We start from the raw sequence: 6,978 nt of genomic DNA on the forward strand, positions 1-6,978 counted from the left end.
TAAAAATTAAATTATAATAAAAAATTGAATTAAAAAAATTATACGAAAAACAAAAATGTTTAAATAGTTAGTTTAAAATTAATATCAATATATATATTTTTCAAATTTATATTTTATTCAAGAATAAAAACATAATTGCTTTCTTAAAATCATATACAACCATATTATATCAACAAAAACAAAAAATAAAACAAAATATTAAAATCAAAATGTATCTCGTTGTATTTTATAATTATTCCTATGGTGTTGAAGATGATGTTGTAAAACAAAATAAGAAAAAAAAAACAATGAGCAGTTTACATGTGCGAAGAAACAGTATTTTATTTATTTCTGCAAAAAATACGCTTGTCATGACTTGGATGCATGACCTTTGGGTCACCAAGAAGTATAGATTTGGATATTTCCATGAGCCAAAGGCCAATCCAATCATAGATTGGGATATTTCAAGATTTTTTATAATTTTTTTTTTAAATACAGAATTAAAAGTTAAAAAAATTAAAATAGAATTACATTCAATTTCAACAGATTTTTTATTTTAAAGAATTTCAATATCTGTTTTATTATTAAAATATTCTATAATTTTACATGGAAATGCTCTAATGTTACTCATTAAAAGAACTTTTGAGGAGAAGATCAAGGTTCCAATATAAAGGAGAAAAATGGTCCAAGTTTATCTGATCTGGGATCCAACATGTAGACGGGTACAGATGCCCTAGACTGTCGAGTCCCTTTTAGATGGTAGACTCTGATATCGTGTGAGAATGTCTTAAACCCATCAAGTTATTCTCCAAAGTAGCACTTGAGGAGAGAAAGGAGATTCGAAGATATATCGAGAAGAAAGGGTCGAAAAGCATCTCCAAGAGATGCTCTAAAAAAAATTGAAATGGGGTAGCGACGTGGTGGTGACAATGGGGTGGGGTGGGTGCAGTTATGGCAACAACTTAAAGTGGTGGTGGCAGTGAGAATTGGTTAAGCTGGTGGGGTAGGGGTAGGGGCAACGCGTTTGGGGGGGGGGTATGGTGAGGGGTCAGGGTCGTGGTGTTGGTTAAATTGGATGCAAAAGCTGTTTTTGTTTTTCTAAAACCAAATTATAACATTTGCCACGAAATGAAATTCAAATCCTTCACGTATGATCAATTGTGGAATTAAGTGGAATCCAACTGATTCAATCCGCAAACCAAACATCATCAAAGAATTTAGTCAAAGGAATTTGTCATTCCAATTTTATAAAATTTCTCGAACCAAACGGTCCCTAATTCTTTTATAACGTTATAAAGACTTCTATTACATTTACAAACGACAAAACCTTTTTGTTGTTGTGATAATACTAAGGACAAAATAACCTCATTCTTATCACATATGTTATTGTTTTCAAATTCCCCTCTTATTTTCTATTTCTTTTTCCAAAATGATGTTGACAACCAAAAAACAATATCACAAAAAGGTCATTTAGTTAAATGGCATTATATGAAAGTTATTTTTAGACCATTTCCAATTGTTTACTTTGGAAGGGTATTTTAGGGGATGTTTGGTTGGTTTTTCATTAAGGGGTTGTTCGGTTTTGGCTTAATGGGCTGTGTATAGTTTATATGGCTTATTCGCTCAGCTATAAATAGGTGTTCGGTTGTGGTTTATTCGCTCAGCCATAAATAGGTGTTCGGTTGCTGTTTATTCTCTCAGCTAGAAATCGCTTGCCCTCTAGTCTACACTCAGCCATAAGTTTTTCCCAACTATCCGTTTCTTTTTATGTAAAAAGAGACGACTCATAGAAAAAGACTTGCCATTGTTGGTCTGTTCTTCCTGCACTCGACCAACCACCCTTCTTCTTCTTTGTGCCATTATTGGTCCTTCTCAGCACTTGAAGTTTTCTGCCCTACTCTTCCATCTCATAAATCGTCTCTGGAATGAAGTAGCAATGGTGGAGCGAGAGAGGAAGAGGATGTTGATGAATATTAATCAGGTTGGAGAGTTGATGATGATCAAGTTTTTTGGTCTCCATCGCTGAGTTCTGGAAGAAGGCGAATATGCTTGAAATTGGGTTTTTTTTTTATCTCCATTGTTGAGTTTGACCAACAAGGAATATACAAACTAATATATTTCCCTGTGAAAGTTAGGGGGTGTTTGGTTCACATAATGAAATTTGATGGAATTGGAATCCATCAAAGGAATTTGACTTTGAAGGAATTGGAATGAAATTTGATGGAATTTGACCATGCATTTGGTTGGTAGGAATTGGAATGAAATTTGATGGAATTTGACCATGCATTTGGTTGGTAGGAATTGGAATGAAATCTCTCAATAGAATTGGAACAATCGTCTTTGTTTGGACCATCCCACATATCGCCCCACCCAATCCCTACCAACCACCATGTCACTAATGTCGTCATCACAGCTATCACCCTGTCCCAACCCCTACCCAACCCCGCCCCCACCACTCATGCCCCTGCCCCACAATAGGTGGGGTTGTTGGGGGTAAGCGGGGTGAGGTGAGGCATTGGGGATGGGCCAGTGGGTGGCAAGTGAAGACTATAGTGGTAGGATGGTGGTTAGTGGTGGGTTGGAATAGGGTGGGGTAGGTGGCGGGGTGGTAGATGTGACGATGATAGTGGTTGGGTGGCTGGCGCTTGGGAGTGCGTGGGTATAATGACAACAATAGTGGCATGATATTTAGTGGTGGGTTAGGGTTGGGGTTAGGTGGGTTGCGAGTGAATGGCGGTTGTGAAAGCGACAATAATGGTGAGGGGTGGGGGTTAGGTTAGGGGGGGTGGGGTAGTGGGAATGGGTGGCAGTTATGACGATGACAGTGGTGGGATGGTAGTCGGGTGGCTGGGAGTGGATGGGTATAACGGCGACAATAGTGGCATGGTGGTTAGTGGTGGGGTGGAGTAGGGTGGGGTGGGGTGAATGGCARCTGTGATAGCGACAATAATGGTGTGGTGGTGGGGGTTAGGTTAGGGGCGTGATAGTAACTGTAGTAGCATGGTCGTAGCAGGGATGTGCAGTGAGTGACCGGGGCCCGGGGGTGGGTGGGTGTGATGACAACAGTAATGGCATGGTGGTTAGTGGTGGGATAGGGTGGGTGGCAGTGACAGTAGTGGTGTGGTGGTGGTAGTGGGGGGTTAGGGGTGGGGCATCACAAATAGTAATAGCATGGTCGTTGTGGGTGTTGATGGAATTCAATTCCTTCTATTATGCTAAGGAATGATGAATTCCTTAACTTGTGGAATTCATTGGAATTTGAAGGATTCCATCTATTTCAAGAAACGAACCAAACAAATGAATTGGAATTTGGTCAAAGGAATTTATCATTCCAATTCCATCAAATTCCTTCGAATTCCGCGAACCAAACGGCCCCTTAGGGTTTGAGAATGAAATGATTCAGATTTGGGTTTGATATATTTGGAGATGAAATGGGTTGGAATTGGGTTTAATAAACTTATAAATTGATATTTTTATCATCAGAGTCATTTAACCAATATTTTAACAACACAAAAACATAGACCGAGGATAAAATGGTCATTTCTGACATTCAGACTGTTTATTCAGTACACAACCGAACAATAACTTTATCTGTTATCATATAGACAACTTTATCAATACATACAACTTTATCCATACATGTTGTAATAAAAAATGAAACGAATAGCCCCTAAGTCATATATGGATAAAGTTATCAGTGTGGATTGAGGAGATTTTTGTTTGTAAGGGCTTTTTCATGGATGAAAGGAGCGTGTTTTTTTATTAGGGGTAGGTTTGAAAAAAAAACTTGGCTTTTCCCTTATAACCTTATTGAATAAACCACTTTATGTATCACTAAGCCACTACCAAACAGTCATATAAAGCTGACCGAATAAGCTGTGAGTCTCATTAAGCTGCTAACGAATAGGCCCTTAGACAATATCTACGGACTGATCTCGGCATAGGCGATTGTAAGACATTAATCCTGACAAACCTAGTGGTCATAATTGTCGTGAACACCTGAAACCCAACCTGGAACAAATGAGATATTGTACCATATCCCTTTAGGTCTCAACTACTATGCCACAAGTTTCCATTTCTTGTGCTAAAATGGTGTGGAGTTTGATGTAAACAATGATTCATTTCCAATTTCTAATTTATGATACCATGGAAGGGTATCTTACGTTATGTTCATGGACTAATCCCAACAAGGGTGATTGTACGACATCAAACCAGATAAATTTAGTTATCATAACTGTCGTAGACGTCTAAAACTGAATATGGCGTAGATGAGATATTGTGGGCCTCAAACCATCATGCCACTAACCCTTGTGGTTCCATTTCCAATTGTTTGTATCATTTCTTGTGTGACATTTGATGCAAACAATGACACATTTCCAACTCATTATACTATTTGTAACGTTAAATGGAACAAGTCCAAAGTATATTTTCTGGTACTAACTTCTATAGATTTCTAGTAATATCTTGTTATTTATTAGGTGTTTACTAATTTGAGTTTGACTTGTGAAATCTTTTTTTTTTTTTTTTTGAAGTATATAATATTTATATACGGCAAATGCAACAAATAAACTCACACACTCTCCTCACCTATGGTGAGGTTTGAACCCCTGACCTCCTAGAAGGCCAAGGGTTACGATACCGCTAGGCCAAAGGCCCTTTGGTAACTTGTGAAATCTTTGTTACATCAACTTTTTAAATTATAATATTTTTTTTAAATTAAATTATCCGTACAAAATTAATTCATTTTATTTATAAAAAAGTTACTGTAAGTTACAAGACACATGTGTTTTGTAAAAAGGGTCTGTTATTGTATCATGTTCTTTGTTGCTCTAATAAAATTGTTGACCTTTTAAGAAAAGTTATAACACGTATTTAAAGAAGGGAAAATTGAATGAAAAAATAACGTACTTTAATTTGATTCCTATTTTGGTAATGTACTTTCAGAACTTTCATTTTGGTACCTACTGTAAAGTTTTAAACATTTAGGTTGAAGCATTAACCGGTTATCATACTGATGTGATGAGTAATGAAATAAAATTGGTTTGAATAAGTAATAATACTGGGTTAGATATATCTTCTTAAGATTTTATAGGAGCATTTCGTTCACTATAAGGTCCCCTCCACTTCTTAGAGCTCTCTTGCTACCTTATAATAGGTTCCCAGAGGTTATGGATTTAATCATGCTGATAACAGAAACTTATTTAAATTCATTTAACTACAATCAAGTTATATATAAATTAATGATAAAATGGCTAAGTAGTTGATTATTTTGCTTTGCATACCTTTGGGAGCAAATTTAATGTAAATGTGTAGCAATTGACACAATAGCATTGATGTCAATTTCCAAAGGGACACTTGTCATATATGTTGGACATATTTGATTATTTGTATGGTACTTTTGGAACTTTGCTTAGGGATGGTTATACAATTTATATTCTTATTATCATCGATGTAAATAGAGTTGTTTATCGGTTGACATCTATTGGATTTGAGGGGAACCAAACCGATCCAATCATCCATTTGATGTTGGGTTTTGCCAACCGATTCGATTCGATTAACATTGGATAACCGATCCAATCCAATGGTTGATTGTATCGGTTCGGTTCCATCCATTGGATACTTTTGTTGGATATCCATAGGATGATCCGTTAGGATTGGATCCATCTAGTGTGTTAATTCAATTTCAATTCTCCAACAAGGATACAAATTGATTAATCATTTTTAATATGTGTTAAAATCACTTAAGAGACATAACAAGGACCGAGAATCTTACATGGTAAGTGAGGGAGAAGACTCTTATTCGGTTAGTGATTATCGGGTAGGAGATGCTTACAAACAATCCATTAGAATGTTACCCGATAAAATAAGTTAGGTTGTTGATTCTTACCCAATAAGTAATTATTCGCTAATTTAATAGCTTAGAGTCTTTTACTAAACGATTACCTGATAAATGCTTATCAGATCATTTTATCTTATTGGATGAACATAACAAAGACCGATAGTCTTACTTGGTAAATGAGAGTGATAATTCCTATCTGTAAGCATTTACTTGATAAACTATTGCATATGATGTCGTTTTAATGGATTAAAATCTTGTCCGATTAAGTTCAGTGAAAGTGTTGACTCTTATCGACAAGTGCTTATCCGGTAAGCATTCATGATAGATGTTGTCTATAATGATATTTATACTATATTATAAAGCATTTGACAAAAACTCTTAAAAACCATCTTTTATACATGAATTACTGCTTATTGATGCATATTATTTAAAAATTCAAAATTACAATTAAATTGTGCATAAGTACAACTTATTAAGCTCCATGTTTGAATTCGTATATTTCATTATTAAATCTAAACTAAATTATAATAAAAAGTTTTGAATTAAAGAAATTACACAGAATAATGAGAACTTTTTAATTTTTATGATATCCATCAAATTTGTATTTTATTTTAAAAAAACATTAGTGCTTGCTCAAAACCACATAAGACTTTATTATAACATCGACGAGACCAAAAAAATAAAACGAAACATTAAAATCGAGATGTGTCTCGCTGCATTGTGCGAGTACCCTTCTAGTATAACTTTAAATGAGATTTTGATACTAGCAAGTTGTCGATTCAACATGTGTAGTCAACTTTTTTGTTGCGAATGTGGAGGTCAATTTAACGGTTTTTATGTAATTCTTTTGTATTCAAACTCGATAAAGAAACGTAGTTAAGAACTTTGAGTTTGTTTTGAACTTTGATTCCTTTTGTTTGTATTTTTCTACCATCGATGGAGATCAATTATTTCAAAGGCTGCCTGATTTACTGATATTTAATACATCTTCTGTATTAAATAAATGTTTACATTTCTATTTTAATTTGTTCTAAATGTTTTCTAATATTTTAAGTGGTAAATGTATCTCTTAATACCTCTTAATCTTAATTCGTCTTCTATCAAATGGTTCATATTTTGGGGGCTGAAAGAGATTTGTTAACAAAAATTATTTATCTTTT

This window comes from Cynara cardunculus (genome assembly GCF_001531365.2).
Source record: "Cynara cardunculus var. scolymus isolate 2C chromosome LG 4, CcrdV1, whole genome shotgun sequence".
In the NCBI taxonomy this organism is placed as follows: domain Eukaryota; kingdom Viridiplantae; phylum Streptophyta; class Magnoliopsida; order Asterales; family Asteraceae; genus Cynara; species Cynara cardunculus.